We start from the raw sequence: 15,045 nt of genomic DNA on the forward strand, positions 1-15,045 counted from the left end.
ACATGAAGAATTGCCTGATATGAACCATACCTTGAACAAAGATATCTCAGAAGACTTAAGAATTGACATGCATTAAGCTGGAAAGGGTTACAAAAGTATCTCTAAAAGCCTTGATGTTCATCAGTCCACAGTAAGACAAATTGTCTATAAATAGAGAAAGTTCAGCACTGTTGCTACTCTCTCTAGGAGTGGCCGTCCTGCAAAGATGACTGCAAGAGCACAGCACAGAATGCTCAGTGAGGTTAAGAAGAATCCCAGAATATCAGCTAAAGACTTACAGAAATCTCTGGAACATGCTAACATCTCTGTTGACGAGTCTACGATACGTAAAACACTAAACAAGAATGGACATCGAGGAAAAAGCTACTACTGTCCAAAAAAAAAATTGATGCAGGTCTGAAGTTCGCAAAAGAGCACCTGGATGTTTCACATCACTGCTGGCAAAATATTCTGTGGACAGATGAAATTCGGGTTGAGTTGTTTGGAAGGAACACACAAAACTATGTGTGGAGAAAAAAAAGGCACAGCACACCAACATCAAAACCTCATCTCAACTGTAAAATATGGTGGAGGGAGCATCATGGTTTGGGGCTGCTTTGCTGCCTCAGGGCCTGGACAGATTGCTATCTTCGATGGAAAAAATGAATTCCCATGTTTATCAGACATTTTGCAGGAGAATGTAAGGCTCTCTCCACCAATTGATGCTCAACAGAAGTTGGGTGACGCAACAGGACAACGACCCAAAACACAGAAGTAAATCAACGGCTTAGGAATGGATTTCAAGAAGAAAATACGCATTCTGGAGTGGCCAAGTCAGAGTCCTGACCTTAACCCGATTGAGATGCTGTGGCATGACCTCGAGAGCGGTTCACCCCAGACATCACGAGAGCATTGTTGAACTGAAACAGCTTTGTAAAGAGGAATGGTCCAAAATTCCTCCTGACCGTTGTGAAGGTCTGATACGCAACTATAGAAAACGTTTGGTTGAGGTTATTGCCGCCAAAGGAGGGTCAACCAGTTATTAAAGGGTTCAAATACTTTTTCCACCCTGCACTGTGAATGTTTACACGGTGTGTTCAATAAATGACATGAAAACATATACAGTGCCTTGCAAAAGTATTCGGCCCCCTTGAACTTTGCGACCTTTTGCCACATTTCAGGCTTCAAACATAAAGATATAAAACTGTATTTTTTTGTGAAGAATCAACAACAAGTGGGACACAATCATGAAGTGGAACGACATTTATTGGATATTTCAAACTTTTTTAACAAATCAAAAACTGAAAAATTGGGCGTGCAAAATTATTCAGCCCCCTTAAGTTAATACTTTGTAGCGCCACCTTTTGCTGCGATTACAGCTGTAAGTCGCTTGGGGTATGTCTCTATCAGTTTTGCACATCGAGAGACTGAAATGTTTTCCCATTCCTCCTTGCAAAACAGCTCAAGCTCAGCGAGGTTGGATGGAGAGCATTTGTGAACAGCAGTTTTCAGTTCTTTCCACAGATTCTCGATTGGATTCAGGTCTGGACTTTGACTTGGCCATTCTAACACCTGGATATGTTTATTTTTGAACCATTCCATTGTAGATTTTGCTTTATGTTTTGGATCATTGTCTTGTTGGAAGACAAATCTCCGTCCCAGTCTCAGGTCTTTTGCAGACGCCATCAGGTTTTCTTCCAGAATGGTCCTGTGTTTGGCTCCATCCATCTTCCCATCAATTTTAACCATCTTCCCTGTCCCTGCTGAAGAAACGCAGGCCCAAACCATGATGCTGCCACCACCATGTTTGACAGTGGGGATGGTGTGTTCAGTGTGATGAGCTGTGTTGCTTTTACGCCAAACATAACGTTTTGCATTGTTGCCAAAAAGTTCAATTTTGGTTTCATCTGACCAGAGCACCTTCTTCCACATGTTTGGTGTGTCTCCCAGGTGGCTTGTGGCAAACTTTAAACACTTTTTATGGATATCTTTAAGAAATGGCTTTCTTCTTGCCACTCTTTCCCTTAAAGGCCAGATTTGTGCAATATACGACTGATTGTTGTCCTATGGACAGAGTCTCCCACCTCAGCTGTAGATCTCTGCAGTTCATCCAGAGTGATCATGGGCCTCTTGGCTGCATCTCTGATCAGTCTTGTCCTTGTATGAGCTGAAAGTTTAGAGGGACGGCCAGGTCTTGGTAGATTTGCAGTGGTCTGATACTCCTTCCATTTCAATATTATCGCTTGCACAGTGCTCCTTGGGATGTTTAAAGCTTGGGAAATCTTTTTGTATCCAAATCCGGCTTTAAACTTCTTCACAACAGTATCTCGGACCTGCCTGGTGTGTTCCTTGTTCTTCATGATGCTCTCTGCGCTTTTAACAGTCTCAGAAGTCCGTCACAGTGCAGGTGCATTTATACAGAGACTTGATTACACACAGGTGGATTGTATTTATCATCATTAGTCATTTAGGTCAACATTGGATCATTCAGAGATCCTCACTGAACTTCTGGAGAGAGTTTGCTGCACTGAAAGTAAAGGGGCTGAATAATTTTGCACGCCCAATTTTTCAGTTTTTGATTTGTTAAAAAAGTTTGAAATATCCAATAAGTGTCGTTCCACTTCATGATTGTGTCCCACTTGTTGTTGAGTGGGTCTGAATACTTGAGCAAATTATGTATTTCTGTTTTTGCTTTATGATTATGGGGTATTGTGTGTAGATTGAAGAGGATGTTGTTTTTAAATCCATTTTAGAATAAGGCTGTAAAGTAACAAAATGTGTAAAAAGTCTGAATACATTCCGAATGCACTTTATTGACACACCCTATGTGTTTTTAAAAAAAATCAACTAACTATACTGAACTTGTCTGATGCTTTAAGCACACTGTTTGAGGAAATAATTTAAGACACAAATGACTCGAGGGAACCTGAGCTCAAGATAACCTGTTCCCGACCATCCTCCTGGTGCTGTTCGCCTTCACAGATTCTGCCATTACCCTTCTGAAGTTGCCGGTAATAAGCTACGGTCGTCAACCTTTTCCATTTGGAGTGCCAATTTATCTTACCATTTCTACCAATCTGCATGCCAGTTATGATTTTCATATTACAAATAACTGTCCCACAAATATGTGTATCTCAAAATACTTGTCTGTGACTAATCTAAATGAAAACTATACAAATCTAAAAGTAACTATGCGTCGCCTACGCGTAGCCTATCTGCAACAAACTTGAAACATTGTATCAACTATCAACTGGGTCGGCAGAAACTCTTGCTAGCAAACTTGCAACATTGTATAAAATATTCTGGGCCCTCAGAGTTTCCTGAGCCAGTGAGCCCTGGACAGACATAGCTGTAGGCTATTTAGGCAATGGATAAGAAGTAATCAGCTATTTTATGACGTTTCTACCGGATCAGAGCATTACAATTTCTCCTTTCATGCCGAGTGGTTATTGAAAGGGAGAGAGCTGAAAATATTGTTCAAATACTTTGAGGAACTTCTGTCATTCTCAATTGATTCTAAGACCAGATTTTGTTTACTTGCTATTTGAGGTGAAGCAAGACAGATTTGAGAAGCTCCACAGCTCATTAGTGGTGGTGAGTTAAGACAATCAGAAATACAATCAGACATCCCAAAATGGGCACATTTATAGGTATACATTTGCGATCAGGCCAGGTAGACTAATCCTACATGCATAATCAGGTGCACGTCCTTACTCAACATCAAAAGGAGCATTTTAGACAAAAGACAATGAATAAATTGACAAAACTCGTAAAATGGGATGAAATAAACAGAAACTTGTTTCTCAAAAGTGTAGCATGGGTTGTGAGTTCTGTAAACAACGTGTCCACTCCGACCATGAGAGCGGTAAACCACTGTAAAAATAATAAATAATTTTATATTGAATGCATTAACAGAATTTAGCCTAACCAAACAAACATTTCAGATGAGAAATGATGGGAATTAACAGTAAATGTAGGCTACTACTGGTGATATATGTAATGGGGAATTGATAGACACAGCAAATCATGCACACAATGAAGTTATGAAACAATGAATAAGCACAAAATGGCGGGAAAGTGCGCATTCTGGAGAGAGACGTGCCTTGTGCATCTGAGCCACACTCCCCTTATTCTTGGACCGTGGCACCTCGTTGCCTCCTCAATGGATGAGTCCACTAAGACAGGCACAAACCAGACAGATGCTGCTCGACTAAAAAATATCTTGGTTGACCAAGAGCCTATCGACCAATCAAACGAACAGTCAACTAAATGGGGTCAGCCCTAAGACACACATGCTCACACACACACACGCCAAACACACTCACGCACACCTCTGTAGTCTCTGCCACTCAGAAAGTGTCACCTTTTAGTTCGGTGGCAGATTGCACTTCACTTTCCCTCTTTTCACGTACTCTATTTCCCAGGTTTCGTTCCAGAGACCTTGCCCCTGGCCAAAGACTTATCAGATCCAGCCTGCCCCTACACCCTACAGGCTGCAGTCACAGAAACCCCAATCCACATGAGAGGGTGCGTCTCACTCCCAATAATGTCTCCTGTGCACTTGTTTGCTACTACCACAAATCTAAAAGCATTGGAGATCTGCTAGGCATCTGCTAGGAATAAATAACAAAAATGTGCTTAGTCAGTCTAGTCCAAGTCTGTGTCCCAAACGGCACCCTATTATAAAGATCTAATTTAACTGTACTGTATATAAGAACATAAATATGTATATATGAAGTGAGTAAAAAAGTATTTTTGTTGTTCTTGTCGATTACTGCTCTGTAATTTGTCATGTATTTGTATGTTTTGTGTGGACCCCAGGAAGAGTAGCTGCTGCATGTGCTGTAGCTAAAAGGGGATCCTAATAAACTAAACCCTATTCCCTACATAGTGCACTACCTGGTTAAAAGTAGTGCACTCTATTAGGTAATATGGGTGCCATTTGGAACATTGCCCAAGCCAGTGTTCTTAACCCATTAATCCCCATTGGCCCAGTGCAGCACAACATCTTCCCTCAGTGTGCCATCAACATCTCTATTACCCAGCAGCCAACAGTTGCACTCAGATGATTCAATCTCCCATGAACACTAAGTGCACTCTTAGTGCCATACATTAGTCTTAGACACTCAATTATTTATCTCAAGCGTAGGAGACCACTATTCACTGCTCAATGTACATATACACTCATCATAAACCCTTCTTCCATAGCTAAAGACAGGCATACACTTACGGAAAGTAATAGGGATCTGTTGAGAAATCACAATGACTACTACCGTTTCCAGAGATGAGGCCTGTCATCTATAGAAGAAGAATAATTTATTGTCCATTTTATTTTCATATTACACCTACACAACCACCTGAGAAACATAGGCACGCGCACACACACACACACACACACACACACACACACACACACCAAGGGTCTGGAAGACAGGGTCAGCCACTTGAGCTGTTTAGGAGTCAAGTGCCTTGCTCAAGGGCAAAATGGCAGCAGATGGCAAACACAGAGCCTTGTTTCTAATGGTTTTAATGAGCTCCAGTAGATAAGTTATAGCCTACATCCAGAGAAAAGGGGAACTGATGCAATAATACAGTGGCCTACTACACGGGGGGGAGGGGACGTGAATAATAATACCAATACATCTATATAACTACTTCACATAGAGCTCTACTATACCTATCATTCTATGTGTGTGACCCAAATGGCCCTCTACTCCGTATAGTGCCATTTGAGACATAGCCACAGAGAACGAGTCACTCCTGAACGATGGTGTCCTCCTCATAAAGCTACCCACCCAGGCAGATGAGGGTAGTAATACCACTACTAGCATGAGCTACAGTCAGTCCTTGTTACTCTATTTAACAATCCTGATGGTTATACTAGGGTAGTCTCTCACCCCCGGCTGTGGCCCAATTGACACACTATTCCCCATGTAGTGCACTACTTTTGGTAAGAGCCAAATAAATAAAAAATATTTGTCACATACACAGTTGACAGTAGGTATAAAAGGTGCTAGCTCCCTCAACATTGCAGTACAATATCCATATCAATCTCCTCCTCTCCTCTTTTTAAGTGAGAGAACTTGCACAATTGGTGGCTGACTAAATACTTTTTTGCCCCACTGTATGTGTGTGTGTGGTTGTATATTTGTGTGTAAGGTTTGGATGTGTGCAAAAAATCTAAGGTGCAGATCGTCTCGGAGGTGCAGGTCTGAGCAGCTAAAAAGCTAGGGTAAGCTGTTCAGCTGTCTGATGGCCTGGTGGTAGAAGCTGTCTCGGCGCCTGATGGTCGCAGACCCGATGCTCTGAAACCTTTTGCCAGATGGTAATAAAGTGAATAGTCCGTGACTCGGTTGACTGAAGTTCTTGACGATTTTCCAGGGATTCTTCAGACCCCATCTGACATAAATGTCCTGGAGGACAGGGAGCTTGCCCCCTGCAGTTGAAGTTGGGGCAGTTGCCAGCTATATAACTTCTTGAGGATCTGAGGGCCCATGCCAAATTACTTCAGTCACCTGATGTTGAAGAGGCGCTGTTGCGCCTTAATCTTACAGACACAAAAAGATCCCACCTTGTCTAGCGTATTGTTTTGTCGACATTTGGAAATAAATGTTCTGTTTCCATCAGGCCTGTCATGACATTTATCCGACACGCACTTTACTCGCATAAAAAGGTTGGATGGAAACCTGGTTAGTGATACTGAATGGATGGAGTTCAGAAACTACAGAAACTGGGGAAATTCCAGTCTTGTTGCAGTATCCTCTCTGGCCCTCTTCCAGGAAGACATCTCGAGTTTGTGTCCCAAATGGCACCCTATTTTCTATTTAGTGCACTACTTTTGAACATGGCACACATGGCTATGGTCAAAAGTAGTGCATTATATAGGGAATAGGGTGCCATTTATGATTCAACATCTAACACAGGGGGAAGGAAGGGGTTTTGTAGGTAGAACAGCACAGCAGCTGAGCAAGCTACCAGCCAAGTAGAATCAGTGAGCAGACTAAATGCCCATGTAGGCCTGCCACACAGACAGAACCAGTGGTGAAATGTACAGTATTTAAGTAAAAATACTTTAAAGCACTACTTAAATAGTTTGTTTTAAAAACTTTTACTTCACTACATTCATGATGAAAACAATGTACTTTTTACTCCATACATTTTCCTTGACATCCAAAAGTACATTTTGAATGCTTAGCAGGACAGGAAACTGGTTGAATTCACACACTTATCAAGAGAACATCCCTGGTCATCCCTACTGCCTATGATCTGGCAGACTCACTAAACACAAATGCTTCGTTTGTAAATTATGTCTGAGTGTTGGGGCCTGCCCCTGGCTATCCATACATTTAAAAAATACATGAAAATTGTGCCATCTGGTTTGCCTAATATAAGGAATTTGAATATCATCACCATAGTTTTACTTTTCAAATATAAGTATATTTGAGCAATTACATTACCTTGTGATACTTAAGTATACTTAAAACACAAATACTTTTAGACTCCAGTAGTATTTTACTGGGTGACTTTCACTTTAACTTGAGTCATTTTCTATTAAGTTATCTTTACTTTTACTCAAGTATGACAACTGGGTACTTTTTCCACCACTGGACAGAACACACTGTATATAACACACTGTATATAACACACAGAACATACTGTATATAACACACAGAACATACTGTATATAACACACAGAACATACTGTGTATAACACACAGAACATACTGTGTATAACACACAGAACACAGTAGGCAAAGAAAAATCATGAACGTTATCAAACTGAAGAACGGATTTATAAAAACTAGTACTCAGATGATGTTTATTATTCAAATTGAGGGTTACCATAGTGCCCCATCAATCCATAAGCAATGTGGCAGGTTTTGAACTACCTTTAGAAAAATGATCCAGTGCCATGCAATAAATCCTAAGTATTTATAGTCACTCTCTACATCGGTTCTGGAAGGCACAAAAAACAACCTCTTAACCACAGGGGTAGACTGTCTGGAATTGGATAGACTTCCTGTAATATCTATAATATCTACTTTCCTCCCTCTCTTTGTGAGTGAAAATGCTGAGTAATAATAATATAGGGTTAATGGCTGTCTCTAAACCTCTTTCTACATCAAAGAGATTCTCAACCCCAAGAGATTTGTTAATTAGCTCCTCCACATAAAGTACTTCTTCTCAAAGCAGAAGCATGCTGTTCTATACAACCTCACGGTTTCATTTTTAGTTTCATTTTTCAAAAAATGGAAGAAGAACATTCCAGAGTAAACGGGAGATTCCCATTTCAGCTTAATGTGGCTAGTGCCTATATGTCCAAAGAAAACATACTGTCTGTGCATTAAATGGCATAGGCTAAAGCTGAATCACCAACAGAATGATGTTTTACAATAAATTAGCTCATCAATCTCATAAAAGGTGCCCTAAAAACAAAGACCTGTGGAGCCAGGAATACACACTTCCACCTTTTATGGACCCGTGCTGAACCTGCAGGAGAGGCATTATGGACACGCCTGGTGCACAAATATGACATACAGTAGCAATCAAAAGTTTGGAGTTTTTCATTAGTTTTACTATTTTCTACATTGTAGAATAATAGTGAATACATCAACACTATGAAATAACACACACAGAGTCATGTAGTAACCAAAAAAAATGAAAATAGATTTTAGATTCTTCAAAGTAGCCACACTTTGCCTTGATGACAGCTTTGCACACTCTTGGTATTCTCTCAACCAGGTCATCTGATGAAACACTCCATCAGCCATTATACAGCCTGGAGGTGTGTTGGTTCATTGCCCTGTCGAAAAACAAATGATAGTCCCACTAAGCACAAACCAGATGGTATGGCGTATTTCTGCAGAATGCTGTTGTAGCCATGCTGGGTAAGTGTGCCTTGAATTCAAAATAAATCACAGACAGTGTCACCAGCAAAGCACCCCCACACCATCACCCCTCCTCCTCCATGCTTCACGGTGGGAACCACACATGCGGAGATCATCCATTCACCTACTCTGTCTCTCACAAAGACAACGGTTGGAACCAAAAATCTCAACATTTGGTCTCATCAGATCAAAGGGCAGATTTCCACCGGTCTAATGTGTATTGCTCATGTTTCTTGGCCCAAATCAAGTCTATTCTTCTTATTGGTGTCCTTTAGTAGTGGTTTCTTTGCAGCAATTCAACCATGAAACCCTGATTCACGCAGTCTCCTCTGAACAGTTGATGTCAAATAAAAAATCAAATCAAATGTATTTGTCACATACACATGGTTAGCAGATGTTAATGCAAGTGTAGCGAAATGCTTGTGCTTATAGTTCCGACAATGCAGTAATAACCAACGAGTAATCTAACCTAACAATTCCAAAACTACTACTAAATACACACAAGTGTAAAGGGATAAAGAATATGTACGTAAAGAAATATGAATGAGTGATGGTACAGAACGGCATAGGCAAGATGCAGTAGATGGTATCGAGTACAGTATATACATATGAGATGAGTAATGTAGGGTATGTAAACATTATATTAAGTAGCATTGTTTAAAGTGGCTAGTGATATATTTTACATCAATTTCCATCAATTCCCATTATTAAAGTGGCTGGAGTTGAGTCAGTGTGTTGGCAGCAGCCACTCAATGTTAGTGGTGGCTGTTTAACAGTCTGATGGCCTTGAGATAGAAGCTGTTTTTCAGTCTCTCGGTCCCTGCTTTGATGCACCTGTACTGACTTCGCCTTCTGGATGTTAGTGGGGTGAACAGGCAGTGGCTCGGGTGGTTGTTGTCCTTGATGATCTTTATGGCCTTCCTGTGACATCGTGTGGTGTAGGTGTTCTGGAGGGTCGTGGGCGGTTGTGGGCGGAGCAGTTGCCGTTCTAGGCGGTGATACAGCCTGACAGGCTGCTCTCGATTGTGCATCTGTAGAAGTTTGCGAGTGCTTTTGGCGACAAGCCAAATTTCTTCCGCCTCCTGAGGTTGAAGAGGCGCTGCTGCGCCTTCTTCACAATGCTGTCTGTGTGGGTGGACCAATTCAGTTTGTCCGTGATGTGTACGCCGAGGAACTTAAAACTTACTACCCTCTCCACTACTGTCCCATCGATGTGGATAGGGGGGTGCTCCCTCTGCTGTTTCCTGAAGTCCACAATCATCTCCTTAGTTTTGTTGACGTTGAGTGTGAGGTTATTTTCCTGACACCACACTCCGAGGGCCCTCACCTCCTCCCTGTAGGCCGTCTCGTCGTTGTTGGTAATCAAGCCTACCACTGTAGTGTCGTCCGCAAACTTGATGATTGAGTTGGAGATGTTGTTGTTACCGGGCGGCCCGTCAGGAAGTCCAGTACCCAGTTGCACAGGGCGGGGTCGAGACCCAGGGTCTCGAGCTTGATGACGAGTTTGGAGGGTACTATGGTGTTAAATGCTGAGCTGTCGTCGATGAACAGCATTCTCACATAGGTATTCCTCTTGTCCAGATGGGTTAGGGCAGTGTGCAGTGTGGTTGAGATTGAGTCGTCTGTGGACCTATTTGGGCGGTAAGCAAATTGGAGTGGGTCTAGGGTGTCAGGTAGGTTGAGATGTGTCTGTTACTTGAACTCTGTGAAGCATTTATTTGGGTTGCAATTGCTGAGGCTGGTAACTAATGAACTTATCGTCTGCAGCAGAGGTAACTCTGTGTCTTCCTTTCCTGCGGCGGTCCTCATGAGAACCAGTTTCATCATAGCGCTTGATGGTTTTTGCGACTGCACTTGAAGTAACTTTCAAAGTTTATGAAATTTTCCAGATTGACTGACCTTCATGACTTAAAGTAATGATGGACTGTCATTTCTCTTTACTTATTTGAGCTGTTCTTGCTATAATATGGACTTAGTATTTTACCAAATAGGGCTATCTTCTGTACACCACCCCTACCTTGTCACAACACAACTGAATGACTCAAAAGCATTAAGGAAAGAAATTCCACAAATTAACTTTTAACAAGGCACACCTGTTAATTAAAATGCATTCCAGGTGAAGCTGGTTGAGAGAATGCCAAGAGTGGCAAAGGGTGGCTACTTTGAAGAATCTCAAATATAAAATATTTTGATTTGTTTAACACTTTTTTGGTTACTACATGACTCAGGGTGTGTTATTTCATAGTTTTGATGTATTCAATATTATTCTACAATGTAGAAAATAGTAAAAATAAAGAAAACCCCTGAAATGAGTACGTGTCCAAACTTTTGACTGGTAGTGTGTGTCGCGCAACTGAGTCGAGTGGAGACAAATGGATTCAGTTCAGTTAGTCATCCCGATGAGCCCTTCTCACATAGATAGTTTATGCTGGCTAGCTGGCAAAAACAGGAGCATGGCGCTAGTTAAAACTTGTAAAACAAAGTGATGTTTATTTCGTTGGACACCAGGTGTGTTCGTGAAGCCTCTCAGTCATCCCGCTTCTATACCGTCAGCCAGCCATCAGCCATAATAAACCCAGAGGATCATGGTCCCTGTAGTCATTGAGACAGCTCCCCTAAAGAGATACCCTGTGAGGCCCTAGTGTCCTATCAACACTCCTATATAAGCTCCATCCCCAACGGCACCCTATTCCCTACGTAGGGACCTACAGGCCTAATTTGTTGCACTAAATAGGGAATAGGGTGCCATTTGAGACACAACCAGATCCATCTGCTCCCAACCCTGCAGAGAGAGGAACACCCAGTCCCATGTAAACTAACCTCAGCCAAACCCTCAATGGAAGGAACAAATTAGCTGACTCTGGTATTCACTCACCAAACTCATAGGCCTACAACACATTTTTAATGTTTTAATAGGAGGGGAATCTGGATTGAATGGAGTTAGTAGAATGTCAGCATTATTAACTCCATGTTTTTCATTCAGTTGGTTACATCTCCATAGTTAACAGCACACACTGAATGTGTTCCAAATGACACCCTATTCCCTATTTAGTGCACCACTTTGGACCAGGACCCATATATATGGAATAGGGCTCTGGTGAAAAGTACTGAACTATACAGCCAGGGAATAGGGTTTTGGTGAAAAGTAGTGCACTATATCGGGAATAGGGTCCCATTTGGGATGCAGGCACTGCCAGATAACCGTACTCTACTCCCTGGGCATTCCTCCTCATTGAGCCCCCAGGGTGTTGGGCAGCAAACTCAGGCCAAAACTCTTGATTGGGAAGACCACCATTTATGTCTTGGCACAAAGGATTCTCTCTCACGCACACGCATTTGCACACGCACACTCAGCCACACACAGCTAATGCAATAAGCCTGAGGTCCTCTGCTTGCTAAAATATTCCCAGCAAAAGTTTGACAGCAACGCTTGTGACACATTTCACATTCAGGATGTGTCACTGCATGTGTGAAAGTATCGGCAACCAAGTTGGCCTAAAGTACCACAGTCAACTTCCATAGAGAAAGCAGAGCCATTAAACCACAGCTTTGGAGCCATATGTATGAAGTGTCTTAGAATGCTGATCAGTTTAGTCTTTTAGATCACAATTAATAAGATTAAATAGACACGGAGGGACCTGATCCTAGATGAGCACTCCTACTCTGAGACGCTAGACACATAAAGCCCCTGAACACCAAAGGCTGCCTAGCTGGTGCCATTAAAGTTAAAGCAACAATGTAACGTATTCTCTTTCAGTGATAGTAATAGGTTACTATCACTGGGGTTAGGCAGGAATGTGTGTGTTCGTCCCAAATGGCACCCTATTACCTATATAACGCACTTCTTCCATAGGGCTCTGGTAAAAAAGTATTTCACTGTGTACAGGGAAGAGAGTGCCATTTGGGACGCAGCCTGTGTCTTTTGGTATGGCAGGCCCAAGTGTTATTATCCCTTTGATATTATTAAGTCTTCTGCCCCTGGTCGGGGTTTGCATAGTAAGAGCTAGGAGGCCTATAACTTAGAGCTGCAGATACCCTTTTCCCCCTGGACAAATCCCTTACACTAAATCAGCTTACAACGACTGTGTGGCTGTATGGCTACGCAGAAACCACACTGTGGGCTCTGGTCAAAGTAGTGCACTATAAAGGGAATAGGCAGCCATTTGGGACACACTCTGTGTTTCTTTTCAACGTAGAAGTCTGAAATGAATCCTGCTCAGACCACCTAGACCACAGGAAGATCCTTGGAGCCGCTCCTTTTTTGGTTCCTTCTCATTTCTAGAAAGTCGTTTCCACAGTAACATCACTTGAGGGTGTCGTCAAAACACCATACTGTTACTAGGGGGAACATAACTACTACTATAGATACTCTCTGATGGATTGTACCGCAGCTGACTTCCTGACTCTCACAGTGCTGTGGAATTTCTAAGGCAAATATCATTTCCTACATCTCAAAGTCAAAGAGAATTTTAGTCACAACAGTATTACGGGGCTATGTCATCCTGGAATGTAGCAATGGTGCTAGGCTACAACAACTGATAGGGCCTGATGCATCTTTGCATTCAGTTGTGAAGTGGTGAACCACAGATCTGTAGCCTGTAGCTTAGGCTCAGTATCTATGGAAGAGGGAGTAATGTTACATGATCAGCTGTAGTCCAGGGCTCATATTAATGCCTAGAGAACCTGATTACTTATTTGTTTATTAACAACTTGTGTCATCAGAGCTTTCTGTAGAGTAGCAGCTCCATTTAACCACAGATCTGTAGCCTGTAGCTTGGGCTCAGTATCTATGGAAGAGGGAGTAATGTTTCATGATCAGCTGTAGACCAGGGCTCATATTAATGCCTAGAGAACCTGATTACTTATTTGTTTATTAACAACTTGTGTCATCAGAGCTTTCTGTAGAGTAGCAGCTCCATTTAAATACTATGAAAGTATAGTTAGGCAAGGGGGTGTGGTATATGGCCAATATACCACGGCTAAGGGCTGTTCTTATGCCTAGATAAAGCCCTTAGCCGTGGATATTGGCCATTTACCACAAACCCCTGAGGTGCCTTAGTGTTATTATAAACTGGTTACCAACGTAATTTGATCAGTAAAAATCAATGTTTTGTCATACCCATGGTTTACGGCCTGATATACCACAGTTGTCAGCCAATCAGCATTCAGGGCTCAAACCACCCAGTTTATAATGTTAAGTAACCAAGCCGAGCTGTACTAGACTGGCCTGGTTACGCTTCCAACATAGTTTCTGAAACTGTGCTAGAAAGGACCATGTGGATAGAAAATACCCAAGCCACTACAGTATTATCCGAGTCTAACCTTTAGCGTGAAACTGGCAAGAGAAAACACCAATGGAAATATTTATAGAGCTCGCTCAGTGAAGTCGCCAAACAAACACACCTGTTACCTCTAGAGGAGTATTAAGAGGAATTGAAGTTTGTTCAGACGACTCACTGTTGTGGTCACGTTCCCTTCATGAATACTGTCGGAGATGTTCTGGGATAATTTACAGCACGCTACAGTACATTTGGTCTCTTGTTTTGGCTAAATAGGAAAAAAACAGGAGTTCTACAGTACAACCTCGAGTTGTGCCGAAATGGCACCCTACTCTCTTTATAGTGTTGACTGACGACTCATCCTGAATTTCATTCTGCTGCTCTATCAATTGATACATTAATTCTGAAACTGCCATCATAGAAGTAGTTTGTGTAACTTCAAAATGATTTGCGTTGCAAATGTATTTTATTTTTTTAAATCAGCAATTGGATCGCCTCTAACCAATCAGAGTATCAAAATGGATAATGTTGTTGGTTTCTGGGACCAATCAGAACGGTCAGAATGTGTTCGCATTCTAGAAATCGTCAGGGAAGGAGGCAAATTCAGACTCATCGTGGAGAAGAAACAACAGTTGGCCGAAGCGATGTGGATGGGTAGCCAGGCAATTTATAGTGCACTACTTTTGACCAAGTTTGGGCAAAGCAGCATTACAGCATTTAACTTAAGGTTGTCGCATTAGATAAATATATGAATGTGCCACATTACATAAATGAGCATGGATTCAAACTTGGTTGGTTATGAATGTGAATAGATTAGTGGGAAATTATCAGAGACTTTTCCATTGATATTTTTCAGATGCAAATCTTGTATACAGTAGATTGTAAGAGTGGGTACAGCA

At 41.8% G+C, this 15,045-nt stretch overlaps 1 protein-coding gene across 2 annotated transcripts in view; it reads right to left on the bottom strand.

Annotated features, from left to right (window-relative positions):
* The window catches only part of LOC110529444 (membrane-bound O-acyltransferase domain-containing protein 2), a 75,119-nt gene that overhangs the window by 58,646 nt on the left and 1,428 nt on the right, over positions 1–15,045 (bottom strand). The gene's annotated exons all lie outside the window — the stretch shown is intronic.

The sequence above is a fragment of the Oncorhynchus mykiss genome, chromosome 8 (genome assembly GCF_013265735.2).
Source record: "Oncorhynchus mykiss isolate Arlee chromosome 8, USDA_OmykA_1.1, whole genome shotgun sequence".
Lineage (NCBI taxonomy): Eukaryota > Metazoa > Chordata > Actinopteri > Salmoniformes > Salmonidae > Oncorhynchus > Oncorhynchus mykiss.